The sequence below is a fragment of the Quercus robur genome, chromosome 8, assembly GCF_932294415.1.
Source record: "Quercus robur chromosome 8, dhQueRobu3.1, whole genome shotgun sequence".
In the NCBI taxonomy this organism is placed as follows: domain Eukaryota; kingdom Viridiplantae; phylum Streptophyta; class Magnoliopsida; order Fagales; family Fagaceae; genus Quercus; species Quercus robur.
The window spans coordinates 53171646-53193840 of NC_065541.1; the positions used below are offsets into that span (position 1 = coordinate 53171646).

Below are 22195 nucleotides of genomic sequence, written 5' to 3' on the forward strand. Positions count from 1 at the left end.
AGGCAAAAAACAAATTTTAATGTTAGATTCAAATTTGAACCAATAACAACTAACCACCTGTGATTTGTTGTAAAAATGTTGTAGACGTAGCATCTCTCGATAGATAAAGTCTAAAGTACTACATGCCACAAAAAACGTGGTTAATTTGGACTAGGATTAAACAGTTGTATTTAATAAGATATATTATCGGCTTAATTTCAATGAAATTGTACAATATACTTACTCTTTTACTAGTAGGATGACGTTTTTACCTACCGCCTTAAGCTCTCTATGTGTATATATAAGAAACCATAAACCCTTTAATTTAACTCATATCTCTTTCTTCATACTTTTGCCTTCTTGTTTCTCGTCTTTCTTCTTCTTGATCTTTGCTATTCTCTTTTTCTTGTTGTTCGCTATGGGTTCTGCATGGACTAATCCCAACGATGGTGATCCTAAAAAGAATTACCCTGGAGAAATCACTTTCTATGTGTTGGTAACTTGCATTGTCTCTGCCATGGGGGGTTTGATTTTTGGTTACGATATTGTAGGGGTGTTGGATGGGTGAGTTTGGAGTGGGCATAATTGGGTTAGGTATATAAAACCCATTTACCCATTAAAACCCATTTAACTAATTGCTTTTAACCCAAACCCAACCCAACCCAATTATTATGGATAAACCCCAACCCACCCAATTACCCAATTATCAAAATTACCAAAATGCTCCTAAAGTGAAAATGACCAAAGTATTCTAAAATCTTCAAATATGACCAAAATACTTCAAAACCCAAAAATTACCAAAATGCTCCTAAGATCTAAAAAATGTCCAAAATACCCCTCAAAACTTGAAAATGACCAAAATACCCCCCCAAAACCCAAAAAATGACCAAAATACCCCCTGAAACCTTAAAATTACCGAAATACCCTCAAAACCCAAAAAATAACCAAAATACCTCTGAAACCCTAAAATGACCAAAATACCCCTCAAAACCCAAAAAATTACCAAAATACCCCCAAAATCCATAAAATGACCAAAATAACCCCAAAACCTAGAAAATGACCAAAATACCACTGAAACCTTAAAATTACCAAAATACCCTCCAAAACCCAAAAAATGACCAAAATACCCCCCAAAACCCAAAAATTAACAAAATACCCCCGAAACCTTAAAATTAACAAAATACCCCCAAAACCTGAAAAATAACCAAAATACCCCTGTAACCCAAAAATGACCAAAATACCCCCCAAAACCCAAAAAATGACCGAATCAATTATATAATTATAATGGATGATTCACATTTCTCTTATTTTATTTATTTTGTTATATTTTTAGTTGTTTAGGTGGATGGAGTAGGTATTTGGAAACTGAAAAAAACAACATATATTGTAGAATTATTAACATTAATATAAACATAGTAGCCATCCATAAATTATTGATTATTTTATACCCCCAAAAGCACATACAAACTAAAAATATTGGCTTCACCTTGTCTAAATTATTCTAAGAGAATTCTATGCAAAATTCAAACTGCCAACAAGGTTAGCACTAATCAATTATCCATAATTATGTGCAGTCAACACCAACATATTTAAATTATTGGATAAATCCAATAACTAACAACCTTACATACAAATTGCAAATAGATATTGAAATGCTGCCGATGATAATTGTATTAGAATATATTCTTTGACATAAATAAATTAGAATTCTATTTAATGAGCACATGAATTACATCTTATGTTCTAGTACATATATTTTTCTCTATTTCTTTTTCTTTTCTTTTTTCTTCTTTTTTTTTTTTTTTTGAAAAAACAAAATGTAATGAGATCAAAAATGAACTTGCACAAGAACAAGCAGATAATAGGCCAATCACATTGCAATAAGCAATAGAAACATTTTAGCATTTCCTATCCTTTTCAATAAAGCCAATAGATAGTCTTTTATGACTAATAATCAATTATATCCAGTCATCAGGGCCATCATCACTTGCATAAGACTTCACAAGACTATGAACTTCTGCAAAATCTGCTTCTTGGTCTTTAATAACTACTTCCTCATCCTCCTCTGGTTTTACTGCACCCTGTAGACACATCAAAGGATATCATTATTGTACATAAGGGTGCCGAGTAGTATTAGAAGTTGTGGGCATGGCATAACCAAAGAACGATGACACTTTGCTATAAAAGCATTAACCATAACCAGAACTAACAAATACGTATGATCATTTCATATTTAAACTTCAGATATCTAAACAGTGCACTAGCACCAGGTCTGTCACAAAGATCATTTGTATCTTAGCAGAAGATAGAAGAAAAGATTACCAAAATGCTTACATTAGTTTCTAATAAATAGAAAGTAGAATGTTGCATAAGAGACAGTACAATAAGCCAAATGATCTAAATATAGATTCAAAGACATTACTCAGTTAATAAAATTACATACTGATTATGTAATAAAATTACTTCAGTACTCAAAGACAACAAGCTCAAATTTCCACAACAAAAGCCAAGTTAAACTCCAAAGTTTCATCAGCAACCCAACAGTAAACAACTACACATTCACCAACTCATTAACCACCAAGCAACACATAACCAAATGAACAAATAAGCAAACTTATCCCACATTTTCAAAGCAACCAAACAGTAAACAAAAAAACCCAAATTTTAAAACTTTCTAAGCAAATCAAATAGAAAATTCCACCTTGTCAAAGGCAACAAGAACAATCTTCAAGCTCTGGGACTCTTTATCCAATGCCCCAAGTGCATAACTACAATGGATTCACCAGAATAGTTAGACCCAACAATTTCCACATTAGACCTAGTTGGGTTACCACCATCTCAACCGGTGCAAGTAAAAAATGAGAGAGAGAGAGAGAGAGAGAGAGAGATTGTTCTCACCTGAGCAAAATACAACAGCTGAGAGATGGGAGACCAAGAGAAAATCGAATGGAGGTTGAGAAAATGAAGGAAACTACGAAATCTGAATTAGCACGAACAAGATTAGTAATCAATTCGAAGAACCACAACAAACTTACCAATTAAAACATGATTAGAGGTTGAGAAAATGAAGAAAAATTTGAAAACCCTAGTTTGAGGATTGAGGAGAGAGAGTCAAGAGGCAGAAAGGGGCTGGTTTTTTTTTGGATGTTAAGGGCTAGGTTGAATTTGGGTTTATTGTTTTTGGATTGAATGGGCCTCAATGGGTTTTTAGTTAAAACCCAATAATTACTAGGTCTAATTGGGTTAATGCCCATTTAATCCAAATAATAACTGGGTGGGTTTGGGTTTAATTAAAGTGAATAGATTTTGGTAGGCAAGTGGGTTTGAGCTTATTTTGCCACCCCTACGATATTGGTATCTCAGGTAAGCAAGCATTCAAGAACCACAATATAATATTATATGTTTCTTTTTTCCATTATTAATTCTTCTTTCACGGACGTTCCATGCATGTATGTTTATGTGTTTAGTTTGATTATAACATATATGATTTTTTATACCTATATAGGTGATGTGATGTCCACGGCTCCCTTCTTGCAAAAGTGTTTCCCATCGGTTTATCATAAGGAGGCCTTGGATAAATCAACCAATCAGTACTGTAAATTTGAGTGTCACACTGACCATGTTTACATCTTCTCTATACTTGGCTGCACTTGTGGCATTGTTGGTGCATCATGGGTGACCAAGAAGTTGGGTAGGAAAATATCCATGCTCATTGGTGGTTTGGTTTTCTTGGCTGGAGCTATCATCAATGCTGCTACTCTAAATATTGCTATGCTTATCAATGGTCGAATTTTATTGGGTATTGGTCTAGGCTTTGCTAATCAGGTAAATATAAAATCTCTTAATTATTTGCTTTTCTTGATTTTTTTCTCTCTCTCTTTTGCTTTTACTTTTAGTCTTTTACATGCAAGTTTTCATTTTTATCCTTCAAAGATCTTATTACGTAATTGGGACTAGCATTGGGTAATTTTTTATTATTATTAAAAACTAATATAGTAGGCTAGCTCAGTAATATATTGATGCCACTAGGTTCGAAACATAATCCTAACCCTAATTCATGGGTTGCCTTAAGGTTGCATGAGTTTATCCTATTTTTTTTATTATTTCTTTTCATGGAAACATGGGTTTATCCTAAATTTATAAGGAAAGTACATAATAATAATAATAATAATAATAATAATAATAATAATAATAATAATTGATGGGATAGTGAAAATTAATCTCTTGTTCGTCCATATGGTTCGTCCATAAGCCTTGAGCCAAATGTTCAAATAGACCATCTATGAGCAAAAGAGTCGTCCATGGGCAAAGTACATGGATGGTCACATAACACTTGAGAAATCCTCAGGTGTAGACTTATTCATGTGTGTAGAGGATTCGAGCCACAATCTTGAAGCGGTTACAAACCCGAGTTCATCACCACAAATTCCTTATAAGTACTTAACTCCCACCAACAGTTGTAACTCATATAGCCGTTGAGGAAGTTATGTCCGAACTCACTAATTTCCATGAATCTTGGGGAAGTTACTAAGCCAATAACTGCTCCAAGGTTCTCTATATAAGGACCAGTTTGAATCAAATCAAGGTAAGTGTGCATTCTGAGATTTTACTCCTAAAAAGTTGGAACTCTATTCTTCTGAGAAACTAACTTAGGGTATGTTTGGTACACTGGATGTGGATTACAATAGGAATGGTAATCTTTATTACCAAGAATAAAATGTGTTGTAATGGAATAATTAAACATATTCATTAGTTTGGTTGTGAGTTGTAATATTAGAATAAAACTTATGATCTATTTTAGGAAAAATCTCATTCATACAATTATATTTCCTAGAAAATAATATATTTTAAATTTTAGAGAGATGAGTTATTTTTTATGATTTTTTATTTCCATAATTGTTAGGTGGATATGGAAAGTTTATTTATTTGGAAATATATTAATGTTAGAAATTATTACATCTACTAAGGAATGGCTATTACAATTCTTTTAGAGAGGAATAGTTATTCCTCATTTTAAAGAATAGCTATTCATAAGGAATGACTATTCCCTGTGATAAAAACATAACCAAAATATTGAATAGCTAAACCATAGGAATAACTATTACATTACAGTGCCTATTACAGTCTACCAAACGTGCCATTAGTCATCGGAGGGTGTGTTCATCTTCACAAGTCTTCACTACAACAAGTAGCCCCATTGAAGTCGGAACATTCAGCCTACTGATTCCGTGAAGTATAATAATAATAATAATAATAATAATAATAATAATAATAATAATAATAATAATAATAATAATAATAATAATAATAATAATTGTATGGGTAAGGGCCTAAAATCATATATTGGGCTTTGGGCTTCACCCAGGACAATTGACAAGTCCGATGAGAGGTAAATAATTGTTAAGGGATCCCCAGTTAATGTCTCATAAGCAGGGAATGAAAGGAAGATGATCCGAGGAGGAATACCTCCTCGGATGCGACGAATGTAGCTCAGGTATGTATTCTATCAATTAGAGGGACCCTCCAAAATGCTCTAGCGATAGGAATGTGCCTCATAAATATACGAGAAAAAAGGAAACACAAAATATCTAAAGAAAAGCTGCTACCACCACATTAAATTCATTGTAGCTACTTTTCTGGCCACATTTATTTAGAAGACCTCTGAACAATGCTATCTTGACTACCACAACTCACAAAAAGCTGAAAGGGGTGTCTGATGGGATAGGCACTCAAGTAGGGACTCAAATGATCAACAAGTGTAGGATCAAGATGGCTTAAAAGGGGCTATATAATGTGAGAGACCCTCCATAAGAAGGGGATCGGAAAGTAGAGAGAAAAAATAGTATAGCAATCTAAATCATTCTGATATTCTAGAGTGATCATTATATACAGATTTAACCTCCTCGGACTGAAAGTTTATTAATATCAGCATCCTTTATTTGTATTTGATTGTCATGCAATTCAATACTAGCCATTGTCTAACTCATTAGAACCTAGTTCTTTGACCCATTCTCTACAAATTCATTGTATTGGGCTTATTGGACCAAGACTCCACATATTTTGGGCTTGGGCCTCAAACTGTGACCCTACAATTGGCGCTGTTTGTGGGAAGAACTTGTGCCTCAGTGAGTGCAACGGTTAAACATGGTGGGATCAGGTCCACACCAAACAGAGCCAGTAGGTTCTTAACGGTAGGACAACTTTTGTTAACCTTGAACGGGAAAGAGATCAGGACAAACATCGAAAGGATAGTGTATGTACTACCTATACAAGCAAAAGCCATTCTAGGGTGAGAAGTCACGTATCCCAAAAGCAGGACGATAACAAAGCCCTACAGTAGGAGATTGATGACTTAAAAAAGAAACTACGTCGTGTGCAATGGAAGTGCTCCCCTTCTAGTTCAGATACTAGTGATAAAGGGGACGAAAATTATAGGCAAAGGTCAAGAACTCCACAAAGTGAGACCTTTTCTTATGAAGAAGAGCACCACTATAAACGCAGACACAAAAGTCCGCCCGTAAAGGCCTAGTGAACGACGCCATGAGCAAGGCTTTGGATCGAATCTCTAAGTCACCCTTCACACGCAAGATAGAAGGGGCTAAGCAACCTCGACGATTCCATTAACCTACTTTCACTATGTACAATGGTCGAACGGATCCTGTAGAGCATGTAAGCCAATTTAACCAAAGGATGGCCGTCCATTCCAAAGACGAGGCTTTGATGTGCAAAGTATTTATGTCCAGCTTGGGACCAGTGGCGATGAGATGGTTTGATGGCCTTAGGCCAAATTCTGTAGGTTCCTTTAAGCAGCTGACCCAGGCTTTTGGCTCTCACTTCATCACGAGTAGCAGGGTTCCTCGGCCATTGGATTCTTTACTGTCTTTATCCATGTGAGAAGGGGAGACCCTGAAAGCCTACTCGGACAGGTACTAGGAGATGTACAATGAGATAGAGGGTAACTATGACGACGTCACCATCAGCACTTTCAAGAGCAGCCTCCCAACTGAGCACGATTTAAGAAAATCCTTAACAGGAAAGCCTATCACTAGCCTGCGCCAACTCATGGATCGAATCAACAAGTATAAAAGGGTTGAAGAAAACCAGCAGTTAGGTAAAGGTAAAGCGAAAGTTGTCCCTTAGGAAAGGAGGGACTTCAAGTAGGACCAATTTAACAACAACAACCTACCGAGGAGAGACTTTGCAGGGCAATCCGGATTTGCCAACGCGTAGGCAGTTAATGCTGTGTTCCAAGATCTGGTACATTAGGTTTTAAAGAAGATAAAAAATGAGTTATTCTTCAAATAGTCAAATAAGATGGCAGGAGACCCTATAAAACGCAACTAAAACCTGTATTGCTAAAATCACCAAGAATCGGGGCACACCATCGAGGACTGCAGGAACTTAAGGAACCACTTAGACCAGTTAGTCCGAGAAGGAAAATTAAGGCACCTCCTACATCATTCCAGTGGTCAACAAGGACTGGTGAATCCTAAGTCCTAGAGAGACACCTCCTTAAGACCTCCTATAGGCACGATAAATGTCATTCTTGCTGCTTCGGGAAGGACCGGCTCTTGTCCTTCTAGAGTAATATCTATGGCTCGGCTTTCCATTGAGGACGATGATCAGGAGTCTAAAAAGGCCAAGAAGGAAGCCTCACCAATGTTGGGCTTCTTGGACGAAGATAAGATCAGAATCATTAACCCCATAACGATGCTTTGGTGGTCACACTCAGGATTGGAGGATATGATATGAAGAGAGTGCTGGTAGATCAGGGCAGTTTTGTGGAAGTAATGTACCTCGACTTGTAAAAAGGACTGAACTTAATACCCGAAGACCTAACGGTGTACGATTCCCCTCTAGTAAGTTTCTAGGGAAAGACCGTTACTCCAAGGGGCCAGATCAGATTGCCCATACAAACCGGTTCGGACGTGGTGGAGGTGGATTTCATTGTAGTTGACGCTTATTCACCCTACACAGCTATTGTGGCTAGACCCTAGCTTCATGCCCTAGGAGTTGTCTCTTCTACCCTGCACCAAAAGGTGAAGTACTCGTCGGAGGGCTAGGTTAAAGAGATTGTGGGGAATTAGACCATGGCCAGATAGTGCATGGTGGCTGCCATCTCACACCAACCCAGTGCTGAGCCCTCAGCCTCTACTAGAAGGGGCTTATAGCAATTAGCCACCCCGGCATTACCCGGTGATGAATCAACCGAAGAGGTAAAATGCGAGGATCTAGAAAAGGTAGCTGTTGGCGTTGATCTAGAAAAGTTCTTTCAAGTCGGCTCAGAATTACCTCCCTAAAAGAAAGAAGAGCTAATTATGTTTCTCAGAGAAAATGTGGATGTGTTTGCGTGGGATGCCTACGAGGCCTTAGGGGTTGATCCGAGCTTCATCTACCACCACCTAAACGTTAACCCATCTATTACTCCTAAGAAACAACCACTTCGGCGCCCGTCGAAGGAGCATGCTAACGCTATTAGGGACAAGGTGATGAAGCTTAAAAAAGCAGAGGCTATCAAGGAAGTTTTTTACCTTGAGTGGTTGGCTAATATTGTAATGGTAAAGAAGAAGAGCAGAAAATGGTGAGTCTATGTAGACTTCACGGATCTAAATAAAGCCTGCCCAAAAGATTCGTTCCCTATGCCTCGGATAGATCAATTGGTAGACGCAACCGCGGGCCATCCTCGGATGAGCTTCTTAGATGCCTTTCAAAGATATCATCAGATACCACTGGCCGCAGACGATCAAGAAAAGACAGCTTTTGTCACTCCCATTGGAAACTACCATTACAAGGTGATGCCTTTTGGTTTGAAAAACGCAAGGTCTACCTGCCAAAGAATGATGACCAAAATGTTTGAGCCGCAGCTGGGTAAGAGTAAGTCTATATAGATGACGCGGTGGTAAAGAGTAAGGTGGTGTTCAACCACGTGAAAGACCTTGGGAACATCTTTGAAATTCTGAGGAGACACAAGCTGCGTCTCAACACATCCAAATGTTCATTTGGGGTAGGATCGGGAAAATTCTTGGGCTATATGGTGACCCATATGGGAATCGAGGTCAGTCCTAATCAAATGAAGACTGTCAACAGCTTACAGCCGCCTCAGAATCCTAAGGAGGTCCAAAGGCTTACCGGCATGATTACTGCCTTAAACCATTTTATTTCATGGTCGGCAGACAGGTGCAGACCCTTCTTCCTCTTGATGAATAAATGAAAGGGATTTGAGTGGACCGAGGAAGTGCTTTGGCCTTCCAACAGCTTAAAGAATATCTATCTCGACCACCAATCATGTCCAGCCCTGAGGCCGATGAGGTCTTGTTCGCCTACATTGTTGTGGCCCCTCATGCAGTAAGCCTAGTGCTAATACAAGTGGACAACAGCGTTCAACGACCAGTTTATTTTGTGAGCAAATCATTGCATGAAGCTGAGATCCACCACTTACCACTAGAAAAGGCCATCCTAGCGGTGGTTCAAGCTACACGAAAGCTTCCCCATTACTTTTAGGCACACACAGTTACCGTTCTAACCTAGCTTCTACTCAGGTCCATACTTCAAAGTGCTGATTATACAGGGAGAGTTGCTAAGTGGGGCACGATTCTAGGGGCTTTTGACATTAAGTACATGCCTCGTACCTCCATCAAGAGCCAAATCCTCACAGATCTGGTGGCTGAATTCGCCGAACCCTCATTAGAAGAAGAAGCAGGGATGCAAGTCATGGATGAAAAATCAGTTGGCGCAATCTCTCTACAGGGGCCCACATGTTGGAAAGTATATGTTGATGGCATAGCGAACCAAAGGAGCTTCGGAGTGGAGCTAGTTCTAATTTCCCCTGAAAGGATTACCATTGAAAAATCACTAAGACTGGGCTTCTCGGCCACAAATAATGAGGCTAAATATGAAGCCCTACTGGAGGGGATGTCCATGGTTCAAAAACTAGGCGGAAAAGCAATAAACATGTTCTCGGACTCAAAACTAGTCGTTGGCCAAGTAAACGTGGATTTAGAAGCAAGAGGTAAAAGCATGCAAGAATACTTAAACCAAGTTAAACGCCTACAATCACGTTTCGATTCTTTTAGCTTACTGCATATCCCTAGAAGTGGGAACACACATGCTGACTCCTTGGCCACGCTTGCCACCTCCTCGGCTCAAAGTTTACCCCGGGTCATCCTTGTGGAAGATTTATACAAACCTTTAGTAACGAAGAGAAAAGTGATCCATGTCCACCATGTCAGAGTGGGACCTAGCTGGATGGACCCTCTAGTACTGTTTTTGAAGGAAGACATCTTGCCCGAAGAGAAGACCAAGGCTAACAAGATACGGAGAAAAGCTTCTCAGTTTTGGCTATCCGAGGACAAGAAACTATATAAACGTTCCTTTTCTAAACCATACTTGCTCTGCGTACACCCTAAGGCCTCAGAATTAATCTTAGAGGAATTACACGAAGGGATTTATACAAACCTTTAGTAACGAAGAGAAAAGTGATCCATGTCCACCATGTCAGAGTGGGACCTAGCTGGATGGACCCTCTAGTACTGTTTTTGAAGGAAGACATCTTGCCCGAAGAGAAGACCAAGGCTAACAAGATACGGAGAAAAGCTTCTCGGTTTTGGCTATCCGAGGACAAGAAGCTATATAAACGTTCCTTTTCTAAACCATACTTGCTCTGCGTACACCCTAAGGCCTCAGAATTAATCTTAGAGGAATTACACGAAGGGATTTGTGGAAGCCACATAGGAGGTAGGTCTTTATCTTATAGGGCCATCACTCAAGGCTACTGGTGGCTAAACATGCAGAAAGAAGCATATGAATACGTGAAGAAGTGTGACCAGTGTCAGAGATTTGCGCCAAACATACATCAAACATGAGGGATCCTTAATCCATTGTCCAGCCCTTGGCCATTTGCTCAGTGGGGCTTGGATATCGTAGGGCCCTTTCCCAAGGCAACAGGGAATAAAAGGTATTTGCTCGTTGGTACTGACTACTTTACTAAATGGGTTAAAGCTGAACCTTTAATGAACATCAGAGATGTGGACGTCAAAAAGTTCGTCTGGAAAAACGTTGTTACCCGGTTCGGGGTCCCTCACTCCCTCATCTCGGACAATGGTCTTCAATTCGATAGTAAGGCCTTCAGGGATACTATTGCGAATTGGGAATTACGAATAGATATTCTACCCCAGCCTACCCCCAAGGGGATGGGCAAGCTGAGGCTATTAATAAGGTTATAGTGAACGGACTTAAAAAGAGATTAGATGATGCAAAGGGAAGATGGGTGGAAGAACTGCCATATGTCCTGTGGACATATCGAACTACACCCCGCAGGTCAACAAAAGAGACCCCCTTTTCGATGACTTACGGGGTTGAGACTGTTATTCCTCTAGAAACGGGCTTTCCAACACTAAAAACCAGCTCATTCTGTCCGAGCAGCAACAATGAGCTGCTAGAGAAAAGCTTAGACCTTATTGAAGAAAGAAGGGAAAGGGCAATGGTCCAACTGGCGTACTACCAACACAAATTCAAGCAAGGTTATGATGCCAAAGTAAAGCTGAGGCCACTAGTGCATGGGGACTTAGTGTTGAGGAAAGTTCTGGGCACTGCAAAAAATCCAACATAGGGAAAGCTAGGACCAAATTAGGAAGGACCATATCGCATCACGTCAGTGGCTGGTATTAAGGCATATTTTCTAGAAGATTTAGATGAGCATGTAATATCACACCCTTGGAATGTAAACAACTTGAAAATGTACTATTATTAATGAAAATTTCCTTTCTCAATAAGTTCTTTTGTTGTATAAAGGCCTCGTGCTTCTTGTCTCTCAATTTACTCAAGTGTTAAACAGAACTTAAGCCCTGCATGGCCCCTCGGACCATAGGCTTAGGAAAATTAATAACCTTTCAAGTGTTAAACAGAACCTAAGCCCCACATGACTCCTTGGACGACAAGCTTAGGGAAAATTAATAACTTTTGACATTTATTCAAGTGTTAAACAGAACCTAAACCCCGCATGGCTCCTCGGACCATAGGCTTAGGGGAAATTAATAACTTTTGACATTTACTCAAGTGTTAAACAGAACTTAAGCCTTGCATGGCTTCTCGAACTACAGACTTAGGGGAAATTAATAACTTTTGTCTTTTACTCAAGTGTTAAATAGAACTCAAGCCCCGCATGGATCCTCGGACCATAAGTTTAGGGGAAATTAATAACTTTTGATATTTACTTAAGTGTTAAATAGAACCTAAGTCCTGCATAGATCCTCATATCACAGGCTTAGGGGAAATTAATTACTCTTGTCATCTTTTCAAGTGTTAAACAAAACCTAAGTCCTGCTTGGCTCCTTGGACCACAGGCTTAGGGGAAATTAATTACTTTTGTCATCTTTTCAAGTATTGAACAGAACCTAAATCCTGCATGGATCCTCAGACCACAAGCTAAGAGGAAATTAACAGCTTTTGACACTCAAAAAACACCTTTATAAATGTTAAACAGAACGTGAATAACAAGGTATATTACTTACTCCCTTCATATTCAACATTCACTATGTAAGAATTAATTCATATCACAAATGTAAAATAACTCTATCTTGTTGATGCTTAGTTAGATTTCTTGAAATGCCAATAATGAATTACTGTTGGAAATGGAGCAACAATAGTTCAGGCTCATTTGTAATAACGACAAAAATAAAAGCAATAAAAATAGAGACCCGAGGAGTAGAAGGAAAGTTCATTCATTAACTTGAAAGAAATTACACTACAAGCAATGGCAGAAGCCACGGGAAAGGAAAGTTAAAAAAAGGAAAGCTACAAAGGAAAACCCTACGTCTAGAATTCTAGGCCTTATCCTTGGAAGGATCTTTCTCGGGATTAGTAGTCTTTGAAGGAACACCATCAGCTTTGTGCTTAGACTCCGCGTCCTTAGCCTAGGAGAGCACATCCCTAATTGTGAGGGAGTCCTCAGAAGGCTTATCTTTGATTGGAGGTTAAGCTTCCTTACCCACTCCTACCCCCTCAGGAACTTCGACATCAAGAATGGGGGCTTAGGTAGGAAGGAGCTGCTTAGAAGGAAGGTCCGACTCAGGGATTTCCCGAATATACTTTGGGAAGAAGAAGTTTTCGGCCCTTCTTAGTTGGGAGTCTATAGGGACTCTCGACCGATCCATCGCCACTCCCTATGACTTGGTGCAATAATCCCTACAAACTACGGCTATCTCCTTCGTTAGCTGTTTCTCCGTATCCATCACCCCACGCTCGTAGGCTACCTTCACTGCAGCCTCGGTGGCGTCCCTGGCCATCCGAGTTGCATCCTTGGCTTTCTATAGCTCTGCTTTAAGATCCAAAATGGATTGCTTCTCAGTGGCCAGGTTTATCTCAGTGATATGCAATTTCTGGCGTTGATCCTCTATTTGCCTCTCCGTAGTCTTTAGTCCGGCCTCAGCACTTTGGTGAGCCTTATCCGCCTTCTTTAATTTCTCAGCCAATTGAGCGTGTTCTTCTTTAAGATCCCCAAGGGTCTTCTCAACTTCAAGGCGAGAGTTGGTCTCAGCTTTGACGTCGTCCCGAGCGTTCCTGACCCACTCTTTGGCCACGTAAACCTATTGAGTAAGCTGCATGACAATAGTAGAATGATCAAACGCATGCATGTGAATAAATGAAAATCCTAGCGTCAAGCTCAGAAGAGTAGTGGCTGACTTACCATGGCCAGGTCTCTCTTCAATGACATGAAGAAGTCGGGTTGCCTAATACGCCTAAGGCCCTCCATATCCCGAGGGAGAAGTAAAGGTTGATTTAAGGCCTCGGCTAAGACGGAAGCGTACCCCTTTTGGGATTCCCAAATTGTGGCGTCCCAAGGAATAGGGGCACCCTCCACCTCTAGCCAAGGGGCCCAAAAGTGCTGCCCTTAGCGTACGTCAGCTTCCTCTTGGCTCTCAACTAACTTGGCCCTTTTTCCCTTGGGATCCTAGCCCCTCTTTTACTGCTTGGACCCCTTCTGAGGCTTCACCTCGCCCTTTTCTAGGTCCTCAACTGGCCTTTTCTAACTCAAGTTTGGAATGGCCTTAAGTCCGGGGTCTGTAGGCGGAAGGGAGGGAGGAAGAGGAAGACTGGAAGGAACTTAGGTCTTAGGAACTTCCTTCGACGTGGACCCTTTGTTCCTATTCGATAATAGCCCCCTCAAGCTTGACCTTGGCTTCAAATCCATTCCCCCTTCTTTAATTTTTGAGCTGAAGTTAACTCGAGTGAAGACTAGACTCGGAGGGTGAGCTTTGGAAAATCTGTCGGACTCGTGCTCGGAGTCCGAGAGCTTTACAGGTTCTCCTGGTGCCCCTTTTGCCTCCTCAAAATGAAACTAGTCAATCTCAGCATCAAAGGAATGACGAGAAGTGGCCGACTCCTCTCCCAAAGCCGCTACTTGTAGAGGAGCGTGTTGAATAGGCAATTCAATGGGTGGGAGATCTCTCCGAGCTAAGAATCCTGGCTTGGACATGCCTATGCAGTTAAGCCTAGAGTCTCTGGCCTTTATTGCCTGGCCCGCATCTTGGAATATGCGGGACAAGGGTTCATAGTCTAAGATCAGGTGGCCAGCATGCAACTGTCCATCTTCACTGATGAATACCTCAGACCTCAGTAGTTTGTTAAGACCCGGCACGTTGACATGGCTAAGCCTTGGAGTGACATGGTTTTTATCTACAACCATGTCCGAGAAGGCAATTGTGGTTAGAAAAATAGAAACTATTATTCAAGAAGGAGAAATATTAACATGATTATGAAAAATATATAGCATATGAGAGAGCTAAAATCCTTGCTTAGAGACCTACTCCTAGGGTAACCCACTTGGATCTCCTACCCGAGTTGGGCAATGAAGACTGTCACTCCACTCCCTGGAGACAATAAGGAAGTCGTCCTTCATGCCTTTGTTTGATTTGGGAAGGCATGATATCATTTTGACAACGTCGGACCGAGACTTGAGATAGTACCCCGTGTTGGTGAGCTTGTGGCACTCGTATATGTGAACCACGTCGTGCCACGTAAGCCCCAAACCCATCTACTCGTTGAGAGCATCTATGTAGCCCAAGACCCTAAATAGGTTGGGGGCGCACTAGTGGGGAGTTAATCTGTGATTAAGTAGGTAATCCCTGGTTATCCTACCCATGGGAAGCATCATTCCTCTCTCTATGAAAGCAATCACGAGAATGACGACTTGACCCACGTCCCAATCAAAAAGAACTCAGTCCGGGGGATAATACTCCAAAACCACCCCTCGGGGATATGGTATTTGGCCCTAAAACGCTCCATATTGGCCGGTGAGTCTACTAAATGCTTGAACCTACCTATCTAAGTGAACAAAAATGACACGGAGAAAGGCTTCCAAAAAGAAAAGGGTTGAGGAAGAAGGCCGAGAAGAAAAGGAAGAATATGAAGAAATAAAAGATTTACAGGAACACGTATGCTAATCTCTAAAACCGTTAAGAAAATTTGCAAAGATTTCTTAAAAGAAACAGCTATGGGGACTCAGTAATTTAGAGTGTTCTGTGAGACAAAATGCAGGAATTCTCTAGAGTATTTGAAGGATTTTGAAGAAAAGAGAAAAATGGCTTCCCTCAAGGCTTTATATAGAGGGAGAAAGTAAGTGGGAAAACTCCCGCTCAAAATTCTAGGGAAAAATGCCAACCGTTGGATTAGCACCTCACCGTTGGATGCGGGGGACATAAAGCCGCCTAGAGTAATTAATGACGCATCGTGGGCTACGAAGTGTCAGTAATAATTATGAGGCGCGTAAAACCGCATTTCCACACGTGAGAATCAAAGAATAAGTGGGTCTTATCCCTTAAAAATCAAAATCCCACTTATCCTCCTCGGATAAGAAGGAAAAATCGGAATTTTGAAGGGCTATTGTAGAGGTAAGGGCCCAAAATCATATATTGGGTTTTAGTCTTCACCTAAGACAATTGACAAGTCTGAGGAGAGGTAAATAGTTGTTAAGGGATCCCCAGTTAATGTCTCATAAGTAGGGAATGAAAGGAAGATTATCCGAGGAGGAATACCTCCTCAGATGCGACGAATGTAGCTCAGGTGTGTACTCTATCAATTAGAGGGACCCTCCAAAAGGCTCTAGCGATAGGAATGTGCCTCATAAACATACGAGAAAGAAGGAAACACAAAATATCTAAGGAAAAGATGCTACCACCGCATTAAATGCATTACAACTACTTTTCTGGCTGCATTTATATAGAAGACCTTTGAACAGTGCTGCCTTAGCTACCACAACTCATAGAAGGCTGAAAGGGGTGTCTGATGGGATGGGCACTTAAGTAGGGACTCAGATGATCAACAAGTGTAGGATTAAGATGGCTCAAAAGGGGCCATATAATGTGAGAGACCCTCCATGAGAAGGGGATCAGAAAGTAGAGAGAAAAAATAGTATAGCAATCTAAATCATTCTAATATTCTAGAGTGATCATTATATACAGATTTAACCTCCTCGGACTGAAAGTTTATTGATATCAGCATCCTTTATTTGTGTTTGATTGCCATGCAATTCAATACTAGCCATTGTCTAACTTATTAGGACCTAGTTCTTTGACTCATTCTCTACAAATTCATTGTATTGGGCTCATTGGACTAAGACACCACACATTTTGGGCTTGGGCCTCAAACTGTGACCCTACAATAATAATAATAATAATAATAATAATAATTCATAATGATCTTTCTTTTGATAATAAAACAATTAAACTTTTTGCTTGTTCCCATTTATTTTCTTGTTATTGGTATCTAATATCAATTTTTTAAAATTTATTTATATTTTTAATCATTTGGTTTTTATTACCAAAAAGTAATATAAATAAATTTTTGTTTAGTAATATAATGAAGGCACTAGCTTGGAAAAATAATCCTAACCCTAATTCATGGGTTGCCTTTGGGTTACATGAGTTTATCCTAAATTTATAAGGGAAGTACATAATTCTTAAAATTATCAATTTATGACTTAAAAAAATTCTTTTTAATTTTAGCACTTACTCTATATATTAATTGATAGAATTACTCAAGAGCTTATTTTATTTCTTTTAAAACTGAACTTATATATATATATATATATATATATATCTCACTAAATAACTTTGATTTATTCAATTGTGTAGACTGTATCATTGTACCTCTCAGAGATGGTTCTATACAAACTTTGAGGTTCTCTTAACATTATCTTCCAACTGTGTATTACAATAGGTATTTTGATAGCCAATGTTGTTAACTACCTCACACCCAAGATCAAAGGTGGCTATGGATGGCGTGTAAGTCTAGGTGGTGCAGCTGTTCTTGCCCTCTTCATTGTGCTCTCATCATTTTTCCTCCCCAACACTCCAAACTTAATGCTTGAGAAGAATGAACCTGAAAAAAGCCCGAGCAATACTCAAGCGAATTTGTGGTGTTTCTGTTAAGGAAATTGAGGCTGAGTTCTTGGATCTTATGGCAGCAAGTGAAGCCTCTAAAGCTGTGAAGCACCCTTGGAGAAACATTCGGAATAGAAAGTATAGGTCTCAATTGATCATGTCTGCCATTCCATTTTTCCAACAATTTACTAGCATCTATTAAATATAATTATTAACAACGCGATTTGTTATACTTGTTGTATATGTTAGAGTGGATGCGGAAAAGGAAGCATAAAATAGGAACACTGAGAATACGAGGGTTATGTGGTTTAGCCTTAACGGCCTACATCCATGGAGGAATCCCTTAAGGGCTACATCTTTATTGTATAAGAGTGTAGTACAAAAACCTGTGTTACAATAGACCCTAACATGAGTATATATAGGCGACTAAACCCTAGACTACTAGTACAAGTAGGACTAGGCTTGGGCCTATTACATTGGGCTAATATATGTCTAATATATATCTCTAACATCCTCCCTCAAACTCAAGGTGGAAGCTCAATGAAGGCTTGAGATTGGATAAGCATGAGAAGATCACTTGAAGATGCACTGAAGAATGCCTTTGAATAAACCATAATGAATAATATGCCAATTGACCAATTTCAGAGCTTCAAGTGAAGAAACGGAGTCCAAAATCAGAATCTACATGAAAAACTAAGCAAAATAGGCATTTTCAAAAATTTTGACTTTTGGTCAAAGGTCAATGCAGAAAGTCAAAGTCAACTGTCCAAGGTCAAAGTCAACGGATACATGGTCCGGATCATTTCCGAGTTGGTCACGGATTAGGTAGTAGAGCCACTGACGTCATCCTATGACGTTTCGCTGACGTGGCCTAGGTTATGCATGGCATGCTGACGTGGAATGATGACATCACTTGATGACATCAGCATGAGTTCTTTGGCGCGTGACGGCGTATGGTGGCAAGACAGATACCCAGGTGGTACGTGTGGGTGCGTGTGACGTCATATGATATCCAGATTCTCAAGCTAAGTAGATTGGGGGACGACAAGGCCGTCTTGACAACGCGTGTGGCTGAGATCTAAGCTGGGAGTCAAGAACCTTCGGCAGCACGTGTGAGAGTTCCAGGAGCCGTTGTCCGTGAGTGATGGCACGTGCGGCTGCCGTTGGAGGTCGGGTTCCTAGGTTTTGGTCACGATATGCCATGGAGCACGTCTGTCTTGTTGGTTTCATCAGGCGAAGGCTTGATGTGCATAGATCTGATAGGGAGAGGCACGGATTGCTTGGGCTTAATCATCTGGACACAGCAGTGAGCCACGGCGGCTACGAGATGCCGTGGAGTCTAGATCCAGCAGACAAGCATTTATGACTTCTGATGGTGGTATGCACGTGAGAATTTTCTTTGCTTGCTAGAGATTAGAATTAGGATTTTGACTGACGAGGATAGGGCATGTCACTCATATGCTGATGAAGTATGTTTCTACGAAGGAAATTTCGCCAACAGTCTTCATCTTCCTATTCATCCCTTTGTTAGGGAACTTTTTGTGTATCTGCACCTTGCCCCGACATAGTTAGTGCCTAATTCTTGGCAGGTCCGCATTTGTTGTATAGTGGTGTGGATGTCTGCCAATGACAAGGATGTCAGCAAGAAAGACAAATTTCTCCATTTTTATCGTCTGAGAAAGTCCAAAAACCATGGCTATTAGGAATTTAAGCCATGGGATAGAGCTTCTAGGTTAATACTTGACTCTCCATCGCCCCTTCGCAATTGGAAACCCAATTTCTTCTTTATTTTGGGAAGTGGTTGGGAGTTCATCCTTGGTAAGGGCCTGGACATAGCGCCCAAATTTTTTCGTAGTTAGGGAACTCCTATATCTGGTGCGTCCTTCTTGTTTGTTCTTTCTATTCTTTATTTATTCTTTTTGAATGACGATGATATGTGACATACTTGCTTTTTGCAGTTCCTCAACGCCATCGTTTGAAGAAGAGATATCATAGTTATGTTGATAAGGTGAAAGAATACTTGGAGACGGTCAAAGATTTTGACGAGCTCATTTCTCCCCAATTGCTGTTCCTTCACTTTTTGGGTCTAAAACTGTCTAGTAAGGTTCGGAAAATCCTCGAAGTTGTAAAGAAGAGTGAGTGTTCCTTCTTCTCTTCTTTTTTTATTTTATTTTTATTTATAGTTTATCCTTCCTTTCAAGAATGACGATTAGGTTTAGTAAACAAAAGCTAGCTGAAGCTCAGGAAAAGAAGGCAAGAGGTGGCCTCGTCAATGGCCTCCTATCGAGGAAGCGTTTGAAGGTGGGCAATGCTTCTAAAGCCGACCCTATAGTGACTCCTCCCTTTGCCCATTCTCCTCCCCTACCTCGTCTAGTGAGGTGATGTCATCTCATATCCAGAAGCCTGTGTAGGTATATTTTGTTCATGTGGGTTATCACTTTTGGTCTAGGATTTTTTCCTTTCGACTTGTTTTGACTAGAATCATTTTTTTTCCCTCATAGTCCTTGGAGGAGTCTCTATTCATCTTGAGGAAACTCTTGGATTTTGAGAAGAGGGTAGCTATTGTCAAGCCTGTGGTCAAATCACTTTCTGTTGAGAATGAAGCACTCAAGAATAAGGTTGCTATCCTTGCTTTTAAAGCCGAGAATGATAAAGAGTGTATGGAGACTCTGGAAAAGAGCCATCAGGTGGAGAAATATTTTTCCAAGCTAAAAGATAAATAGATAGGTGATCTGCAATTCAAGTTGCAAAAAGCTGGGCTTGCGACAGTGTAGGAGTTCAAGGACTCCAACTCATACTCAGACGAGTTGTGTGAGTATTATGTGGAAGGCTTTGAGCTCTTTAGAAAATGGATGGTAAAGCATCACCTAGATTTGGACCTTTCTGGCCTTGTCATAAGTGAGGTTGAGAAGGAACTACTGGCAGATCATCCTTCCGAGGCTACAGCTGAAAATGTGACGGAAGAGGTCATGACTATAGCTGATGTGATGAAAGAAGCCACGACCATAACTCCTGCAGATCCGACTTTGTCAGCTCCTAAGGAATAGTAATTTATTTTCTTCTTTCTAGTTTCTTTTTTTTTGTTAGATGAAAACAATGTCTTTTATGGGCTCGTTGTTTTGAGCAATTCTTCTGAACAATTTCTTTGGGCCCATGTGTTTTGGGCATGAATTTTCTTTTTGACAACTCCTTTTATGAACTGCTGACATGTAATTTTTTATGAGTAAATCTTTGTTGTGTTCAGATGACGAAGGTTTTTTGTATACCTTCATACTTTAGTTGTGTTAAACAACTTTTTAATGCTCAGTTGTGTTTGGACAACCTTTCATTAAGTCATGTTTGGATGACGATGGTAATGAATTTTTTACGTTCAGCTGTGTTTGAACAGCTGAGTTATGTTTGAATGACGATATTAGTTGTGTTTGAACAACTTTTTTATGTTTAGCTATGTTTGAACAGCTTTTTTATTGAGTCATGTTTGAATGACAATGTTAGTTGTGTTTGAACAACTTTTTTATGTTTAGTAGTGTTTGAACAGCCTTTTTATTGAGTCATGTTTGAATGACGATGTTAGTTGTGTTTGAATAACTTTTTTTATTTATTTATGTTTAGCTGTGTTTGAATAGCTTTTTTATTGAGTCATGTTTGAATGATGATGTTAGTTGTTCTTGAACAATTTTTTTTATATTTAGTTATGTTTGAATAGTTTTTTTTATTGAGTTATGTTTGAATGACGATGTTACGCTGTACGTGTGACTTAAAGTCATGTTATTAGAGCATCTTTAGGTTAACCATTTTTTGTTCATTCATGTTTGAATGATGATCATAATAGTTGTGTTTAAACAACTTTTGATTTAGTCGACTTTGATAGTTTTGTATTAAAAACTTTGATGGCTATGACGATGTCAGCTGTGTATGAACAACTTTTGATTTGAAATTTTAATGATGAAGATCCTTGGGACGTCTCCCAAGAATAACTCTTGAGTGTTGCACAAGTTTTTGTTGATAAATCACTTATGGATAATCATTGATAAATATGCACGGATAATGCTTTTGTGTATTATTGATCTATGAATGACGAAAGTAATAATTGACGTACATACTGAAATGAAGATTGGGCAACTTGAAATGTCAAAGATTCCTTATTGGTAGTACTTCTTCAAATGTTCTATGTTCCATGGTCGAGGTAGTTCCTGGCCATCTAAAGACTTTAGGTAGTAGGAGCCTTCTCTAGAGTGACGGATTACTTCGTAGGGGCCTTCCCAAGTTGGTCCCAGATTTCCTTGGGATGGGTTCCTTGTTGCCTGTGATATCTTCCTGAGGACGAGGTCTCTTGTGTTGAACCTTTTTACCTTGACTTTCCTGTTTTAGTATCTGGCCATTGCTTCCTTGTGTTTGGCTATTCGCTTCATGGCTTCCTCTTTGACTTCATCAATTAGATCTAAGTTGTTGTTAAGCTCTTGTTGGTTCTTCTGATCTTCATAAGTTTTGAATCGGAGGCTCGTCAGTCCCACTTCCACTGGTATGACGGCTTCAGTGCCAAATGTCACTCTAAATGGCGTTTCTCCTATTGGAACTCTTGTGGTCATCCTATATGCCCAAAGGACATTTGGTATTCTTTAAAACATGCCCCCTCAAGCCGAGTTTTGATAATTTTGAGCGAGCTTCTATTTGTCACTTTTGTATAACCGATGGCTTGAGGGTGTCTTGGAGAAGAGTAGTGGTTCTTGATTCCTAAGTCTTGGCAAAATTTTCAAAACTTGGAATTGTCGAACTGCTTTCGATTTTCTGATATTATGACAAGTGGAACTCCGAACCTGCAGATGATGTTCTTCCAT

At 39.7% G+C, this 22195-nt stretch overlaps 1 long non-coding RNA gene and 1 pseudogene across 1 annotated transcript; one reads left to right on the plus strand and one right to left on the minus strand.

Moving 5' to 3' along the window:
- The first annotated feature begins 303 nt into the window (after positions 1-303).
- LOC126696472 (sugar carrier protein C-like) overlaps positions 304-22195 on the plus strand; it is a 49858-nt pseudogene continuing 27966 nt past the window's right edge.
- On the minus strand, positions 1820-3156 carry LOC126697002 (uncharacterized). Its single transcript, XR_007646126.1, has 3 exons — positions 2878-3156; positions 2681-2747; positions 1820-2060 (listed from the first exon to the last, which is right to left on the minus strand). It is a non-coding gene; the product is annotated as an uncharacterized LOC126697002 (long non-coding RNA).